Genomic DNA, 20,001 nt, shown 5'->3' on the forward strand with positions numbered 1-20,001 from the left:
ATTTTCTCCACACAACTACTGTTGTGGGTACAAACTACACCATACGCTGTGATGTAAGAATTGGTTGTAGTAGCAGCAGTTCATTCATAATGTGAGTGGGATTAAATGGCAGGTAAACAGTCTTCCAGAGCAGTTGGTAGTTTTTGTACAGTTAGTTATGGTGTCTTTGTATATTATTTTGTCAATTTTGTTGTATTGGTGTGACTTTTTATTAAAGGATTCTGAAGTTGTTTGGCAGGCCGAGTTTATACACATTCATTCATAGGTTCATAGGTTGGTACTAGGCTATCAGCCCTAGGGGCCTATACAAGCCTAGCCATAACAATTCCCTGGCTATTTCTTCCCACACTATTTACTTCCCTGGACCGCTGTCTAGCAAGGCAACTGATGTGATCCCCGGGGTGAATTTCCTTTCTCCCATCCAATCGTCAAGGTTCCTTTTGAAGAGGGCCAAAGAGGCACTCTGCTTGACATGTATGGGCAATCTATTCCAGGGTCTGGGGAGTCTCTAGGTCAGGAACCTATCCCTCCAGCATGTTTTGTTTATTGTGATGACAAGGTTTAGATCCCTGGAGCGTGTGGCTCTGAGGGATTGGGATTTCTTTGAGTAGCATGTCCAACAGCTCTGTGTTTGACATGGCTTTGTATGTTAAGCAGAGATCGCCTCCGAGTAGATGATATGCAGCAGAGTATAGCTGGAGTTTTTTAAGGTGGTCAGTGTAGGGCATCTGCTTTAGGCCTGTGATTCTTTTAGTGAAGTATTTCTGCGGCCTTTCCAGTTGTTGCAGATGTCTTGACAGGTACATACCAAACGGGGCGTTGTATTCTATAATGGGTCTAATGAGGGATGAGTACAGTGGGACAATGACTTCCTTTTTTCAGGATGAAAAGCCCTTTGTGATAAGGTGTGCCACATAGAAGGATTTCCTGACTGTTGTGGCGATGTGGTTATCTAAGGTGAGACCACTGTCCACCTGTGTCCCTAAGTCTCTTATCACACTTTCAGTATTTAATGTACTGCTACCTATATGGTAATTCACGGGTACATGTTTTTTCCCAAAGGGGATAACTATACATTTCTTGGCATTGAGCTTGAGCCCATGGTTCTGGCACCAAGCATCTGTTTCTGTAAGGCCCTTTTGTAGAGTGTCCACATCATTTGGGGATTCAATAAAGGACCCCAGTTTGCAGTTGTCTGTGAACTTTGTTAGCCAGAGTCCCTTAGTGTTGGCCTGTACTTCAGAGAAGTAGATGCCAAACAAGAGCGGTCCCAGGACTGAACCCTGAGGTACTCCACTTGTCACTTATTTGGAGCTGGATTTGGAGACAGCTACTTTTAAGTGTGGGTTCTATCAGTAAGCCAGTTAGCAACCCATTGGGTGATGTAAGGATTAATGCCCAGCTTAGTAAGTTTATCTATGATTCCAGAGTGGGGGATGGTGTCAAAGGCCTTGGCAAGGTCTAGATAGGCTGTGTGGACCACCTTACCCTTGTCCATGGCTCTGGAGACTGATTCAAAGAAGTCAATCAGGTTCAGGAGACAAGATCGGCCCTTCACAAACCCAAACTGGGTGGGGTCCAGTGTTTGAAGGTTGCCAATGTCTTTGTTTATAAGTTCCATGATAATCCGCTCCATGGCATTGCAGATGAGGCTCATCAGACTGATGGGACGGTAGTTTCTGGGATCCAAGGTGGATCCCCCCTTGTGGAGTAGGATAACTGTAGCTCTGCGCCACTCAGTGGGCATGAAGTCTGAGGTGAGGCTTTGATTAAACATGACACTTAGGTGAGGTGCCAGTTCATATTGTAGTTCATGTAGTACACAGCCTGGGATGTCATCTGGTCCCATGGATGCTGTATTCTTAGCTTTGGAGAGTGCATTTTTTTACCTGTGTGGCCATTATTACTGGAATTTGGCAGTCTTTGGTATTGAGATGGGCCATTTAGGGGGTGAGAGGAGGGTGAAGTTGGCACTGAATTGATCTGCCAGGATATTGGCAATATCCTTGGGATCAGCATATTTAATGCCATTCTGTTTTAGCTCAGAGCAGATCTGAGCATTGCCATTTAGATTCTTGACATAGTTATAGAATGCCTTGTGGTTGTCTTTGGAATCTTTGGCAGTTTTATTTTCATAACTAGCTTTGGAGGATTTTATGACGGATCTCGGTTTCTTATTAAGGCTGGTAAGGGAGTTTTTTGCATCCTGGGATTTTCCTCTTTTCTGCAACAGTTTCTTCCTTTTGTTGTAAAGTTTGTTTATGGCAGGGGACCACCAGATTAGCTTCCTTTTTTTGGATGAGAGCATTTTGATTCTATTTGGGATGGCACAATTCATGTATGAGTGGATGTGCTCATACAGTGCCTTAGTATAGGATTCAGCAGTTGAACTTTCAGTTCCCGTCTGCATGGATGTCATGAAGTTTGTCACTTCTGACTTGAGTAGAATGAAGTTGGCTTTGGAGAAGTTTTTTATGGAGGTTTCCTTACTGGGGGGTGGGGGTGGGGGTGGGATGTGGATGTTAAGGGTGATTAGCTTTATGGTCAGACCTGACTAATGAAGGGGTGGCCATAGGTGTGGAGCATCGATTTCCCATGTTGGTAATGACCAGGTCTAAGATATTGAAGCCCTTGATGGGACTATGGATTAGTTGATCCAGGGCATTGGAATTTATGAATTCCAAGAACCGTTGGGCAAAGGTGTTGATACATGAGTAGTTTTCCCAGTTAATGGCAGGTTAGTTAAAATCACCCAGTATTAGGGTGTTTGGTTCTATCTTAATATTTTCCAGTATGTTTAGAAAGGTGTAGTGAGAATCTTGGGGTATGGTGGGGGATCTGTAGCAAGCTACAATTTGGATTGCAGATTGGATTTCAGACACATTGTGTTGGGCAACTAGCCTGGTGGTGTGAATATCCTTGGGGAATATTGACACTCCTCCACCTTTAGTGTTTCTGTCCTGGTTTGGTGGCCAAAAAGTATGGTAAAAGTTGTTGTAGCCTGGTATTGCAGGGGTGCTCTCTGGAGCCTTGAACCTGGTCTCAGTTACTGCACAGATATCGATGTTCTCCATTTTTAGGAGTGCCTCGAGAGAGTGCATTTTGAGGTTTAGACTTCCAGCATTGAGTAGCATTACCTTCAGATTTTGCATGCTTGTACATGTTACTGTGGTGGTTTTGTCCTTTGAACTTTGCCTAAAAAAGGCAATATAGGGGTGGCAAGAGCCTTAGCCAGTAACCTGAATCCCAGGGATGACAGGTGCAGACCATCTCTGGCAAAGCATTGTAGTCTGTTGATCATGTCGTCCCAGGCAGACAGATACTGGATCCCCTTTGAATGACACCAGAAGCTTAGCCAATTGTTGAAGTAAATCATTTTGTCCTTATATTGTGGTATCATTCTGGGTGAAGGCTGGATGCTACTCGGGGCTAGGGTCATACCTGCCTGGGCCACATGATCCGAGAGCTCTTTCATGTCTCTCTTCATGTAGTTCAGGGAGGTACATCTCAAGTCATTCACTCCAACATGGACAATGACAGAGTCATATTTGTACTTGTGGAGTGACTTGAGTGCATGCGTTATGTGGTGGATCCTGGCACCCGACAGGCAGCTGACTGTAATATTCTCCTTGATGTCCTTCAAGAATGCAACTGCAGTCATAACATATGGGTTGTCCTGCCTCAGGCAGCCCTTGGTTGGCCGAATTCCAAAGTCTGGGTCCGGCGTCAGCTGGTGTCGCCTCCTCTCCGACGTCACAACGGCTGGAGTATAAAGGCATCGGCCGACGCCATCTTCTTCAGTCTTTCTTGCCGCGCGGTGCCCGAAGCAGAAGCAGTTCGCAAGTGCCGGTCGGTCAGCTCCTGTGTTTTCAGTACCGAAGTCATCTTAAAGCTAAGTACCCCGTTGGGGAACATTTTTTTCTTGCCTCAGCCGATGTCAGAACAAATTGAGAAAGTTAATAATTGTTTTTCTTGTGGTAAACAAATACCTCATAAGGACTTATTAATAAGCGCACTCTCAGGCACCGGGCAGATTTTGCTGAAGACTTATTTGGCGAATCATTCGCATATACCATGCCGTCGGATCTACCGGCAGCTCAATCTTCCAAAAAACGTAAGGACCGGGACCAGCATCCTCGGCCCGCGTCCTCCACCGATACTACACCTAGACCCTCCGCTAGTGCTTCGGTCCCTGCGGAAGTGGTAATCCAGCCGCTCCAGGCCGACGACACAGCTTTAACTAGTCCTTTGGTCCCGGAGACCTCTTTGGTGCTGGTTGTTGATTTTCCTCCGGATACCGAAGTTCTGGATTTACTCGACACCATTCCGGTGGACAAGGTCACTCCTGCACGTGGGGCTGCTAGGCCTCCTGTATCTATGTCCATCAAGGCCTTTGCACGTGCTAAGGCCACCAGCCAGGCCAAGGCCCATCCTAAACTTGCTGTCCAGGCCCCCTCTTCTGATAAACAGATTATGTCTCTTGCTGCAGACCTAATTTCCCTTATCAGGGGGTCTCAGCATCACCCAGACAGAGGCTCTCAGCCTCCTGCAGAGAAAAGGCCTAGAACTTAGCAGACTGAAAACCTCTCTTCAGATGAGGCCTCTGGGGATTCTGAGCATTCAGATATTCAAGAAGAATCCTTCCAGGCCTATGAGGACTCTGATGCTGAGGAATCAATTCCCTCTGCCTCTCCTCCAGAGGATTTCTCTTTTAGTGAAGTCCTGCACTCAATGAGGGAACATTTCCAATGGCAGAGTCAGGAATTCTCTGATTCCATTGTTCAACCTGATGAGTGGGACATCAGTGTGCTGGACTTAGAGTCACCTATGACTAAAGTGTTAGGTATGTTGTCTTGCCTTAGGGGCTGTTGCTGGGTGGCACACTGGAACTATGTGACACTTTGGTTGTGATTGTTTGCGTTTCAGCTTCAGAGATCCTTGTTGCTTGGGCAGGTTACAGTTAAGGGCCTCTGCATATGTGGATTTAGTGTTGCTATATGTGGGTGTTGGTGGTGTGGGTTTAGAAGGGCTATGTGCTGCTTGAGGTGTAGTGTGGGTGTTAACCTTCTCCTCTTGACTGTAGCACAATCTTGAGTGGAGATAGCTTTGCTTCCATGTTGGCTATGTTAGTGCATCTCTCACAAGTTGTAGTGTTGGGTGGTAGGAGGAGAGGGTTGTCTGTGTACATGACGAAATTGTTGCATTGCCCCAGTATGCCCAGATTTGCCAGGTGGACAGGAAAAAAACACTGGAAACTGACCCTTGGACATGCCTGGTTAGGTGCTTTTTTTTTTTTTTTTTGTAAAGTACAGGAGCTGTTTTCCCTTACCCTTAGCAAGGTACTTTGCAGTTATAGGCTGTTTAGTGCCTACGATTAATTTCTCCTTATTAACAAGGAGAGTAGAGTGCTTGTATCAGTTTAAAGCTTCCTAGTGCTTTCCAGCAGGTATTAGAGCAAGTGCTAGTCACAGGGATGCTTAAAGGTAAGATGAAAAAAAATGCAAACTGCAGTGTGCACTAGAAGAAGGTAGATGTGAAAGTAGGTAACTTAAGTTTTACCCGTTTAAAAAGTTAAGGTTTAGTGGAGAGTTACTATTTTTAAAACCGCAAGATGAATTGAAAGAGGTGGTCACTTTTGTATTCTGGTACTATGTAATACAGTAGGATGGTCAATAAACTTAAATAGTTGAAGGGGAGGGATTTCAAAAATGATTTTGTGATTACTCACACAAGCCAGGGAAAGTAGAGAGGAAATGAGATGTATGGTCAGATTAACATAAGAGGCAGGCAATTAGAAAGACAGTGGTATTTAACAAGACAACTGTAACTGGGTGGGAGGGCAAAAAATTCTGCCCGACTCAGAAGAGACAGAGCTGTGGTCTCTTAACTTTTAATATGCAGTTAAAGCAGAATGCAAGTAAAATACAAGGTAAAGAAAGCAAACCACAGTATTCAAAATATAAAAAGGCAATAAAGTAATACACAGTACAAAAAATAAAAGCAAACTAACCTTTCCTTCACAGTAAAGTGTAACATAGTCTGGATGAGCCTTTCTGGTAAAGCTCTAAAAATGTATACACATACATAAATACACATCAACATATCTATATAACTGAACATGAGTAAGTGAGTAAGGTAGGGTTAAATCCCACACATTGATGTAGCAGGGTTCCCTCAAATGTCCTTATTTTGGTGTTTTGTAGCTATTTGGGAAATATTTTGTTGCAGTTATAGAAATTAACAGAATACTTAATTCAGAGTTTCTCCTTAACCCCCCCCCCAACTGTTAAGTTTACTCTGTGTGTGTGTGTGTGTGTGTGTGTGTGTGTGTGTGTGTGTGTGTGTGTGTGTAGATTACATATGAGTAAGGGAGTGTAGTGGTGAAGTCTCTTAAATGGGTACATGAATGCAGGGGGGCTTTACCAGATTTGCATATTTTGGTGTTATCTTGTACTTTTTCTGGAAGTGTTTGTTCCATTTCTAGAGAATGATAAAATGTTCTTGAGTTCTTTGACTCTGATTTCCAGGGAAGGTGCATTTGCACATTCCCAAGAAGGCATAACTTTACCTCCCACACTGTGGCTTTTGGTATTCTACCTGGCTGTAAAGGAATGCCACTAGTGCCCTCATATCAGAGAAAAGGCTTGAGCCCAGGGCATTGGGAAAGGGCAGAGCTCTGGAAAACTTGGCTGGCTGCAGATTACCTGCAGACAGAACATCACAAAAAGTGACTGTAACACTCAAACTGCTGAAATGTCTACGTTTCTGGGAAGTTCCTCACACATTTAAAATTTGTCAATTGGTTTGGAGGCTTCTTTGTGAACCTTGTGTTCTGATACCTGGATTAGCTAATGAAGGTGAGATTGAAGTCTCCTCACTGTTAATCTGAGTATCTGAGCAGTTCTTTGTGTTTTGGGTATCTGCCTATGACCTGCACCCTGCCACCAAACCTACCTAGAACAATACAATCAAAGCCAAAATGGATGCAAACTGGCTTGTTGCAACCTGTGCTGACACTCTCTCCCTCCCCCATTTCAGGCTTTCTTACTAGACTATACTTTGTGAACTCTCTTAGATCAAGGCAACCAACCACTGAAGGACATGGTGGTCCTTTCTCTGGATAGGAGAAAAAAAATCTTGCCCCGTGGTATTCTGATACTTGTCACTCGGGGGCAGATGAATTTACCTATGTAAACCAAATCTCCTCCCCTTTATTAGTCTGACACTGATGATGCTGCATCCTCTGCATTTTCCACAGATGTCTTATTTAGGGAAGTTTTCCTTAGAATGAAGGATAGCTTCAAATGAAAAGATATGGAATGTTCTCAGCCACAGATAAGGGGGTCTTTCAGATCTGCCTCAGCCTAAATCATTAGCTTTTCCTCCAGTCATGGCAACCCTGAATGATGCTTTTCCTAAAGCATTCCTGGAGCCAGGCTGCTGGTAGGGTCAATGACTCAAGTACATCTGTACATCTTTGGTGGTTCCAGCTCTGGTTTCCTTGGATTCCAGCAAAGGTACTGCTGATGTTCATTGTGTTTCACTGTTGCAGTCATTACTCTTGGGTTATCCTGCTGGCAGGCTACCCGCAGTCGGCCAGAATTCCAAAGTCTAGGTCCGGTGTCAGTTGCAGTCACCTCTTCCCTGACGTCAGTGCACCAGGGGTATAAAAGATGCAACCGACACCATTTTCTTCAGTCTTTCTTGCCGCGCGGTGCCCAATGCAAAAGCAGTTCGCAAGTGCCGGTCGGCCGACTCCTGAGATTTTCAAATTCGAATTTCAGAACCGAAGTCTTGATTAAAGCTAAGTACCCCATTGGGGAAACTTTTTTCTTGCTCCAGACTGATAAAAAGTTAACAATTGTATTTCTTGTGGGAAGCAAATACCTCATAAGGATGTTCACTCTTACTGTAATCCTTGCCTAGGCCCTGATCACAACATTGCTAGCTGTCAGTTTTGTGCTAGATTTAACCAACGCACTATCAAGCGTTCGATTTTGCATTTCATTACTTTGGCCGAAGATTTAATTATATAATTCTGTCAGACCAGCCGAAAACCAGAGTTTACAAAAAACGCAAGGACAAGGAAAAAGATAGGCATCTGTGGTCCAAAACTGACAACAAAGCCTCTGCTAGGCCAGTCGCCGGTTCTCAGTGAGGTGCTTTCGCACCCCCTGGCGTCCGCTACCTCAGAGCCACAGGCCACTTCCGACTCCCACGTGGAACCGACTGGGCCTCTGGAAACTCAAGGTACTGGACACTCAGAAATCATTCCCTCAGATGGGTCCGGAGCCGCTTAGCAGGCATCGGCTTCTGAGGGTGTCTTCAGACCTACACAACTACATATTAAGCCATCTTCAGCTTCAAAGACTAAATCCGCTCTAAAGACAAAGAAACAAGTACAGCATTCTCCTCAGACTTCCATGCCTAAAAAACAGATGCTCAAAATGGCCGAAGACCTAATTAGTTTGATCAGGGGTTCCCATCCCCCCCCGATAAGAGGCCTAGGGAAGAGACAAAGTATGATTCCTCTGATCAGGTTTCTATTTCCTCTGATTCCTCTTCTGAACAAGATTACTCCATGCTTTCCTATGAGGATTCTGATGCTGAAGAATCCATTCCTTCAGCCTCACCTCCTGAGGATTATTCTTTTGGGGGAAACCCTACATACTATGAGGGAGCATTTCCACTGGAAGAGCCAAGATTATTCTGAATCTAAGAAAAGGCTCAGAGATGTTCTGCTACTTCCTCAGCACATACCCCTTGCTATTCCACCTGTCCTGGATATTGTAGATAATGTATTTTCAGAGTCCGGCCTGTTCTCTGACTCTTTACCCCCTGCACATGCTAAGCCAGACAGGTACTACAGGGTCCCAGATTCTCATAAATTCCTAAATAAAAACCCAGCTGCTGACCCAGAAACTATATCTCAGGGTCCCAAAGGAGTTAAAGCTTCCACTGCAAAAAAACCTGTCCCAAATGATAGGGATTCTAGGGCTCTAGACAGATGGGGGGAAAAAGTCTACACTTCTGCTACCCTGGCTGTAAGGGCTTTAAATTGTCAGTTTCATATTCATAAATATCAGCAATATTTAATGTCACTGCTTAAACAGAAATTGTTGAGAAATACTGAAAGTTCACAGAACAAGGAATTGCAGGATGTATTGCATGCAGCTGAACAAGTGGGAAAGCATACTTTGCAATGTGGTTATGATTTACTGGAGGCCTCTTGCAGGGCCGCTGTTACAGGTTCTGTTATTAGAAGACATGCTTGGTTAAAGGAACAGAATCTGCCTGATCATGTTAAAGCAAAATTATTAGATGCACCATTACAGCATGATACTTTGTTTGGCACTAAAGCAGAAGAGGTGTTGAAAAAAATGGAGGATAAAGCAAAATCCATGCAGACAGTCAAGGATTTCTTACAGGTGCAGCCACCCAGGTTTAGCAGGAACTGGCCCTCTAAAAATTGGTCCTTTCCAGTGTCAGACAGACCACAAAGAGACAGATACAGGCATCCTAGAGGCAGATCTCAGCCCCAGGCCTAAACAATGGGGAGCTCCTACCTCCAAAAGCGGAGAAGACAAATCACAACCTTACAGCAAACAGTCCCAATTACTTTCCTCTTCCAGATCCAAGCACTTTTCTTTTGGCAGCCCCCCTTAGGAGGAAAACTAGCACTTTTTTCATCAAATTGGCAAATGGTCACCCAAGACAAATGGGTCCTGAACATAGTGTCCCAAGGCTACAGGTTCCATTTTCACACCCTACCAAGGTCAAAAGGTATGCCAGACCTGCCACACAATCAATGGGCAGAGGCACAAAAACAAATTACAGCCCTCATGGACATGAGGGCCATTCAGCAAGTACCACTACAAGAGCAGGGGCAAGGATTTTACTCCAGACTTTTTCTAGTACCCAGATAGGACAAATCCAGGAGACCAATACTGTACCTGTCAATTTTAAATATGTTTCTGGAAGTTCCAAAATTCAAGATGTTGACTCTACAGCAGCTACTGCCCATGCTGGGCAAGAAGGCTTGGCTCATAACTTTGGACCTAAAAGAGGCAAACCTGCATGTCCCAATCAGGCAATCTTGCAGAAGATACCTCAGATTCATAGCTGGCTCAATGCATTACCAAAATTGTACTAAGCGCTTTCACCCACACACATCAGGGCATCTTCAGAGTACTGACAATCCTTGTGTTGAACCTCTTTTTAAATCCTTATGTAAATTGGATAATTGAACAATTAAACAAATTATTACCTACGCAGCTAAAAATTCTTCATTTAAAAGGTACAATCAGCAATATTTACATCAAAAATGAGCATAAACAGCCAGGACTTGTGCAAACTTGTTAATTTGTAAATGTAATAAAACCCTTCTTGTCAAAAACTATGTATATGTAATACCAATAAATAAAAGTTAAAAATACATATATAAATATCTAGGTAATAATATAAATCTAAATAATTATTAAAAATAAATAATTGTTATACAATCCAGCATAAAATCATTCATTGAAATATTTCCTACTAACATTAAAATTCATATTGTTATACAAAATATTTAAAACATTAAATTATCAGATGTTAACCTAATTACATACAAGATCAAATAAATTGAGACTTGTACTTTAGTATACTTGATATAGAAATATGTTCGTTAATACCAGGGCTAGAACTTGCATTTAGCTGTAATTGCCATAAACATTCTTTAGCCTCAAGTAAGGTGTTGTCATCACCACCTTTGTTATTATTGTAGTATATAATTCTGTCAATAACAAAGAATAAAAATCTCTCAAAATTCTGGCATCTTAGACTATGCATATAAAGAGAACTAGTATTTTTCTGTTTTTTAATGTCTCTAACATGTCCCACTATCCTTTCTCGAAGTTTCCTTATCGTTTTGCCAACATAGAAGGCTGGGCATGATGAACATATAGCTAGGTACACCACCATTTTTGTGTTGCAATTACAATGACCTGGGCATCTAATTGTTTTGCCAAAATTTTGTACCGCCACATATGGTCCATCATTAATAAATTTACAAGTATGGCATGCCCCACATTTATCGAAGATGTGTTGAACAGATTCTTATTATTAACTGCCTCAAAATGTTCTTTAAGATTCATCCTCCTACTATAAGTGACCTTGGGCCAAGTCCCTAAATTATCAATAAGGTCACCATTATTCTGGAGAATACTTATCCAGGTCTCATGTACTATATTAACTAACCTGGGTGATATATCATTAAATGGTATAAAAAAAGTGTCATTTCTAGTAGTGTTATTAGTCCTAGATGTACTGTTGTCAAAACCGTACTTTAATATAGGTTTGTATATTTGATGGCTTTTAATATAAATCTCTTCACTAACTTTAACAATTAATTCTAATGGATAACCTCTATCCAGAAACATATCTGATAATATTTTAATCTCATTGTAAAAATGAATGTCTTCACTAATAATTCTAGAAAATCTGACCATCTGTCCCTTTACTAAATTCTTTTTCTGGTAATAGGGATGGCACAACTATCAAAATGTAAAAAAGAACTGGAATGAGTTTTTTTCCTAAAAATACTTGATTCTAACTTACCCATGTTTTTATAGAATAAAATATCTAAATACTCACAATTGTTGTCAAATATCTTAAAAGTGAAATTCAAAAAAACTAGATGTCGTTTTTAGAAAATTTTCAAACTCAATAAGCATTTCTCTGTTGCCCTTCCAAAAAATAAGAATGTTGTCCAGGTACCTTAAGTAAAGGGCAATGTTAGGCCAGAAACTAGAAGTGAAAACACTTTGTGTTTCCCATAAGGCTAACACCAAATTGGCATAAATGGGGGCGCATCTAGCCCCCATGGCCACACCTGTACTTTGTTTATATTATTCACCATTAATAAACATAAAATTGTTTCCAAGTACAATAGCCATCAGTTCACGTAACAATTTGCATTTAGCCTTATTAGACTCACTAAATTTCAACAAACTTGTTTCAAACATTTCAAGACCTAAGTCATGAGGAATCACTGTAAATAGGTTGACAACATCAATAGTTACCATTGTCATATCGTCTTCAATATCAACAAAATGTTCTCTAGCTTTTTCTAGACAATGCCAGGAATCTTTTAATATATGAGGCAGATGTTTTAAAGTTCCCTTACAATGCAAATCTATATAAGCAGCAATGGTTTCAGTCTTTGAACCCCTGGCAGAGACTGTGGGCCTAAAGGGTGGATTGTGTATGTCCTTATGGATTTTGGGGATACCAAAAATGGATGGCGTCATTGGATGTTCCACTAATAAAAAATTATATTCATCTTTGGTGATGACACCATCCATCAAAAATTCATATAGATACCAATCCACCTTAACATATGCCCTTTCCATTTCATGTTTTGACACTTTTTCATACGTCACTCAACATTATTGTCATTTTGTTCAAATAGTCTGTTTTGCTCATAATAACAACCCCACCCCCTTTATCGGGTTTCATTACCCTATATTTGTCGGTAGAAGTTAATTCCTTAAGACAACATTTTTCAGCGGAAGTCAAGTTATGAGAAGTCATGTTTTCATTCATTATTCTTCTGATTTGTGTTTCACATAATCTCTCAAACAAGTAAATCATTGGGTTCTGTGGGGGTATAAAAGTACCACTCCTTTTTAGAGTAAAACTAGTATTGTCTCTCTGGTTACATTTGTTGTTAACAAAAAACAGCTTAAGGTTAAGTGTTCTAGCGTAAAGTTTTAAATTAATCAAAATTCTACCAACATTTAATTTAAATGAAGGGACAAATCTGAAACCCTTCTTAAAAAGTTTAACATAGGCAGCATTAAAACAAGTATCAGTATAAATATATACACTAAACCCTCTTTCTGTAATAACAGAACAGTGCCAGTCAGTGTCCTTCTCCTGTGTAAATACCATAGAATATGGCAATCTATCACCACTATCCATATAATTGTGGCATGAAGTGACACTGTCATAAATATCACTCATAAAATGACTAGTTTGATAAACTGGTGCCTCACTCATACATGTTATATTATTACTACTGTAACTACTATTTAGCGATACCAAGAATTGGATGTTCATCGTGCATACAGCTGCTGTCATAACAGATGGGTTCTCCTGCCGTCAGTCGGCCGGATTCCAATGTCTAGGTCTGGCGTCAGTTGTCGTCGCTTCTTCCCTGATGTCAGTGCGACAGGGGTATAAAAGAACCAGCCGACGCCATTTTCTTCAGTCTTTCTTGCCGCGCGGTGCCCGAAGCAGAAGCAGATCACAAGTGCCGGTCGGCCAGCTCCTGAGATTACGAAAAATTTGGAACCGAAGTCTTCAAGTACCCCGTTGGGGAAACTTTTTCTTGCCTCAGACCAATGTCAGACAAAGTTAATTGTATTTCTTGTGGGAAGCAAATACCGCACAAGGATTTCCATTCCCTCTGTATACCTTGATTAGGCCCAGACCATGACGTCTCGGTCTGTCGCTTTTGTGCTACATTCAACAAACGCACTATTAAGCGTCGGGCAGAGTTTGCCCAGCATTATTTTGGGAAAGTATTTAACTATACTATGTCGTCGGATACTCCGATTTTGTCTAAAAAACGCAAAGACAAGGACCGACACTCGAGGTCCACGGCCTCTACCGACACCACGCCAAAGCCGACTACACGTGGTCCGGTTCTCAGCGAGGTGCCTACGCAGCCCCTGATTACAGACGACACATCTTTGGCGGTGTCTCCTGTACCCGAGGTCGCAGGCTCCTCGGCCCACACCCTGACTACAGATACTGAAGCCACGCTTGGCGTTGAAACACCGAATGTGGACAGGTCCACCTCCACTCAAGGTGTCTTCAGACCTTCCTCTTTTTTTCTCCATCAAGGCTTTCACCAAGTCTAAAGCTAGCATGCACCCTAAGAGACCAGCTACACAGGGCCCATCTCCAGCCCCCATGCCTAAGAAACAGATGCTTAAAATGGCTGAGGATTTAATTACTCTAATCAGAGGTTCTCAGCCACCTCCGGACAAAAGACCCAGAGTGGAGGAAGATTCCACCTCCTCTGATCAGGGCTCCATTATTTCAGAGCACTCTGATTATCAGGATCAGTCTTACTCCCCTTTTGAAGACTCTGATGCAGAGGAATCTATTCCTTCTGTATCCCCCCCTGAGGATTACTCATTTGGTGAAACTCTGCATACCTTAAGGGAACACTTCCACTGGGAAGGCCAGGATTATTCAGATTCCAAGAAAAGGCTCAGGGAATTTCTTTTGTTACCCCAGCACAGGCCTCTGGCTATACCTCCTGTCCTGGACATCCTAGATGATGTTTATTCGGAGGCCTGCCTTAACCCAGACTCTCTTCCTCCAGCTCCAGTTAAGCCTGACAGGTACTACAGGGTTCCTGACTCGCACCAATTTCTATACAAAAGCCATGCTGCTGACCTAGAAACCATCTCACAGGGGCCCAAGGGAGTTAAGGCCTCCATTGCCAAAAACCCATTGCCTTCTGAGAGAGATTCCAGCTCTTTAGAAAGGTGGGGAAAAAAGGTATATACCTCGGCTACCTTATCCATGAGGGCCTTAAACTGTCAGTTTCATATGTTAAAATACCAACAGTTTCTGTTATCTCAATTGAAAAGTAAAATGTCACAACCTGAACAACCAGACATGAAGGAGTTGCAGGATTTGATGCATAGTGCAGAACAAGTGGGTAAACATACCTTACAATGTGGTTTTGATGCTCTAGAGGCCTCATGTAGAGCTGCTGTTACAGGCTCAGTCATACGTAGGCATGCCTGGCTCAAGGAACAAGCCTTGCCTGATCATGTCAAAGCTAAATTACTAGACGCCCCTCTTCAAAAGGATGTACTATTTGGGGCAAATGCTGAGGAAGTATTACAGAAAATGGAGGAAAAGGCTAAATCAATGCAAACTGTGAAAGAATTTCTGCAGGTTCAACCCCCACGTTTTAGTAGAAATTGGCCTTCCAAAAACTGGTCCTTTCCTGCCACAGACAGACCCCAAAGAGGCAGATACAGGCACCCGAGGGGCAGAGGACAAACACAAGGCTCATACAGAGGCAGACAATGGCAAGCTCCTACCCAAAGAGGTGGTGAGGACAACTCGCAATCTTTCAGAAAGCAAAACCAATGACTTTCCCCTTTGCATGCCAACCAGGTCTCAAATAGCAGCCCACTTAGGAGGAAAGCTGGCACTATTCTCAAAAAATTGGCATATTGTCACAAAGGACAAATGGATCCTGAACATTATAAACAGAGGCTACAAATTCCATTTTCATACTCTTCCAAAAATGAAAGGCATGCCAAACCTGCCACACAATCAAAGGGCAGAGGCACAAAAGCAAATTTCAGATCTTATAAACATGCAAGCTATTCAAGAGGTACCTACGCATGAACAAGGTCAAGGTTTTTATTCCAGGCTATTTCTGGTGCCAAGGAAGGCCTATTTGGGATCTTTCCATCGTAAACACATTCCTACTCGTACCAAAATTCAAGATGCTCACTCTACAGCAACTTCTTCCCATGCTGGGCAAGGAGTCTTGGCTGGTAACATTGGACCTCAAGGGGGCATACCTGCATGTCCCAATCAGACAAAATTGCAGAAGATACCTCCGATTTCTTGCAGGTTCTACCCATTATCAATTCTCTGCATTGCCCTTTGGTTTATCTACTGCGCCCAGAGTATTCACGAAATGCCTGGCCTCAGTAATTGCCTACTGCAGACTTCAAGGGATACAAATATACCCTTATTTGGGCGACTGCCTGATCCAAGCGGACAGCAAGCACATTCTTCTGAAACATCTGGCTTATGTAATAATGTTATTAAACTCTCTAGGATACACAGTCAATAAAGAGAAATCAAGACTAATACCCTCTCGGAAGATAATTTTCCTGGGTGCCAATTTGGACACAAACACCCAGATGGTCTACCTCATGCCAGAGAAGCAGGGGCAACTAATTCAATATTTCAGAACACTGGCAAATTGCACCAGGCTGACTGCAAGGAAAATCCTGCAGGCTCTGGGATTCATGGCATCTTGCATCTTACTAATCCCATGTGCAAAGCTGCATATGAGAAAACTACAATGGTACCTAAAAAACATATGGTCTCAACACAGCCACAGTTTGGAAACAATAATACCACTAATTCCATGTCTGCAAAAGGAATTTCTGTGGTGGGCTCAAGCATGCCAAACAAACACAGGTCTTCCATTCAGCAAGCCTCAAGCAAATCAAGTCATCACAACAGATGCCTCGGACTACGCCTGGGGGGTGCACATGACAGACCAGTGCATTCAGGGCAAATGGACCCAAAAAGAAAAGCACCTTCACATCAATCAAAAAGAAATGCTAGCAGTAATAAATGCTATTACAGCTTTCAAGGACCTTCTACAACCAGGCCAGCTACTGATAAGAACAGACAACACCACAGTTATGTGGTACATAAATAAGCAGGGAGGAACACATTCTTATCCCCTATGCAGACTGGCCATGTCACTTTGGAACATGGCCATGGACTTACAAATGGAACTACAAGCACAGTACTTGCCAGGCAAGGAAAACACGCTGGCGGACAACCTAAGCAGGAATATGACAGATCCACACGAATGGAAGTTGCATCCAAAAGTTTTTACAGAAATAACCCAAGAATGGGGAAGGCCAGACATAGATCTCTTTGCCTCCCACAAAAACCATCAATTGACAAAATTCTGCTCAAGCATCTTCCATCCAAAGGCCTGGCGAGTGGACGCTCTCTCTTTCAGTTGGACATCAATGACAGTTTATGTCTTCCCACCTCTTCCTCTGCTGCCCAAAGTCCTATTGAAGACCAGAGCAGACAGACCAAAGATGATCCTCATTGCAACAGACTGGCCAAGACAACACTGGTACCCACTCCTGAGGATCCTGACGCATTCCCCACCATGGACCCTGCCTCTAATGCCTCTTCTTCTGACTCAGCACAGCTTCAAATCTCTTCACAGTCAGCTGAAAACACTCAATCTAGCCGCATGGAAGATTCCTTAGCATCGCAGCAGGCCCTGCTCTCCAAGGAGGTGCGGGATGTCATTTTGGAGGCCAGAAGGCCATCAACTAGAAAAGCTTACTCTGCAAAATGGAAACGTTTTTGTGTTTGGAATGAGAAAAAGGGTCAGTGCCCTGGAAAACTGAATTTACCTCAAACACTACAATATTTGACTGAACTACTAAGCAATGGACTTTCGTTCTCCTCCATCAAAATCCATGCCTCAGCCATTTCTGCAGAATACAACACTGATCCACCTTTATTCTCTCACCCTCTATTAAGACAGTTCCTCAGAGGGGCTAAGAATTTAAGACCTCCAAGAAAACAACCAATACCTGCTTGGGATCTTAATTTCATTCTGGAAAAACTGACTTTGCCTCTTTTTGAGCCAGCTGCCGCATCAGATTTACAATATTTGTCCTGGAAAACAGCTTTCCTTCTGGCTATCACTTCAGCTCATAGAGTTTCAGAACTACAGGCTCTTATGGCTGTCCAGCCTTTTTATCATCTTTCATCAGGACAGAGTTTCATTACGTACCAACCTGTCCTTTATGCCTAAAGTGGTATCCAGGGTAGCTTTAAATCAGGCCATACATTTACCTACTTTTTATCCTAATCCTCAAAACAAAGGGGAGAGATTACTGCATTCCTTGGACATCCACAGACAACTGCGTTATTATTTGGACAGAACAAAACCTTTCAGAAAATCAGAACAGCTTTTTGTGGCCTATGCGGTAGGAGTTCAAGGAAAGTCAATATCCAAACAGACAATCTCAAAATGGATAGCCCACTGCATATGCTTTTGCTATTCCTTTCATGGCAAAACTGTACCTACAGGCATTAGAACTCATTCTACCAGGGCCACAGCCACCTCTGCAGCCTTCCTCAGAGGAGTTCCTACCAAGGATATTTTAGAAGCAGCCACTTGGAGTTCTGTGCATACCTTCTCTAAGCACTACAACCTACCATTATACTCCAAATCTAGAGCAGGCTTTGCCACTGCAGTCTTGCAGGGCATTTTGGCTCCTCCTAGCTCCACCTAGTGCCTACCACCCCTTTCTTAGCTTTGGGATTCTACCCATCTGTTATGACTGCAGCTGTATGCACGATGAACATAGTACAGTTTTGTACCTACCATAAATGTAGATGTTCGAGTGCTAATACAGCTGCAGTCCAGGTTTCCCTCCCTCCTTCCCCTCTAGGGGTCTTCTTTTATGGTGTATTTGCTTGCAACTACTGGTCTTTGGTTATATTGCATTGCATTATTACATAATTTTATGTATTGCCTTCTTTCTGGGGGCACCTGACATCTGGGGAAAGAAAAACTGAAGAAAATGGCGTCGGCTGGTTCTTTTATACCCCTGTCACACTGACATCAGGGAAGAAGCAACGACAACCGACGCCGGACCTAGACTTTGGAATTAGGCCGACCGAGGACCCGCCTGATGGCAGGAGAACCCATCTGTTATGACTGCAGCTGTATTAGCACTCTAACATCTACATTTATGGTAGGTACAAAACTGTACTTTCTGTGTGTTGTCTTGTAATATGGTCGATTCTGCTGATATTGTTGACCCCCGTATCGGTCCCGGAGCCGCTCCGGCCTTCTCAGTGTCGGCTCCTCTAAAAAAAAAACCCCTTCTCCATTCTCATTATTAACTCTGTAGTTCTGTTGTAAACTGGAGTGGCTGTTAGTATTCAAGTTGTTTTCAGAAACTGAATCAGCCACAGGCTGTTTGGATAACCGCTTCATGCTTTTAAACTCTTTGAAATGCACATACACTTTTTTATTCTTATAATCATTGGTATCCCTTGTTAATTTAAGATTCTTAGTTTCTAGCCCTTTACTAATAAATCTATCCATATCTTTGATAATATTATCAAGACAAAATCTATTAAATTCAAATAAGTCCTGGTGAATATTCTTATCTAAAATTACCAATTGTTCATTTAAAACAGCAAGTTTACAGTTATTGTTACGAATAATTAATTTAATCAGTTCTATACCTGTTCTATCGAACAGTTGCAGCAGTTCATCAAATAGTTCTGTCCCTTCTACAAATCCAAACGGAAGTTTGAACACACAAAGTCCCTTAGGTATTTGACCCAAGCTCAAGGGACCTCTCCAGAAAAGCGTTGTCCATCTGTAAAGTTTTAAAAGATCTCAGAGTCTGTAAATATTGCTGATTGTACCTTTTAAATGAAGAATTTTTAGCTGCGTAGGTAATAATTTGTTTAATTGTTCAATTATCCAATTTACATAAGGATTTAAAAAGAGGTTCAACGCAAGGATCGTCAGCACTCTGAAGATGCCCTGATGTGTGTGGGTGAAAGCGCTTAGTGCAATTTTGGTTAAATAAATAAATCGGTGGTCTGCAGTTGTTCCTGGTTCACCATTTTTGTTTTTCTAGTTCTGGAAGTCTGTTTTCAATGCATTACCAATTCTCTGCACTGCCCTTTGGCTTATCTACTGCACCCATGGTCTTCACAAAATGCCTGGCACCAGTAATTGTGTTTTGCAGACAAAAAAGAATTCAAATATATCCCTACTTGGACGACTGCCTAATTCAAGCAGAGAACAAAGACATTCTTCTGAAGCATCTGGTGTTTGTAAAAAGATTACTAATTGGCCTAGGGTACACCGTAAACAAAAAGAAATCAAAACTAGTGCCCTCTCAAGAGATAATATTCCTGGGTGCAAGCTTAAATACAACTGCCCAGATGGCTTATCTCACGCCAGACAAACAAAAGCATCTGACTACTTACTTCAAGAAACTGGCAGCAAAAACCCACTCTTATCTGCAAGGAAAATCCTGCAGGTGTTGGGTTTCATGGCATCTTGCATTCTACTAATTCTATTAATTCTATTGCCAGACTGCATGAGGAAACTACAATGGTACATAAAAAGTGTTTGGACTCAGCATTGCCACAGCCTGGAGACAGTAATTG

The sequence above is a fragment of the Protopterus annectens genome, chromosome 17.part0 (genome assembly GCF_019279795.1).
Source record: "Protopterus annectens isolate FY-2018-M chromosome 17.part0, PAN1.0, whole genome shotgun sequence".
Classification (NCBI taxonomy): Eukaryota; Metazoa; Chordata; order Ceratodontiformes; family Protopteridae; genus Protopterus; species Protopterus annectens.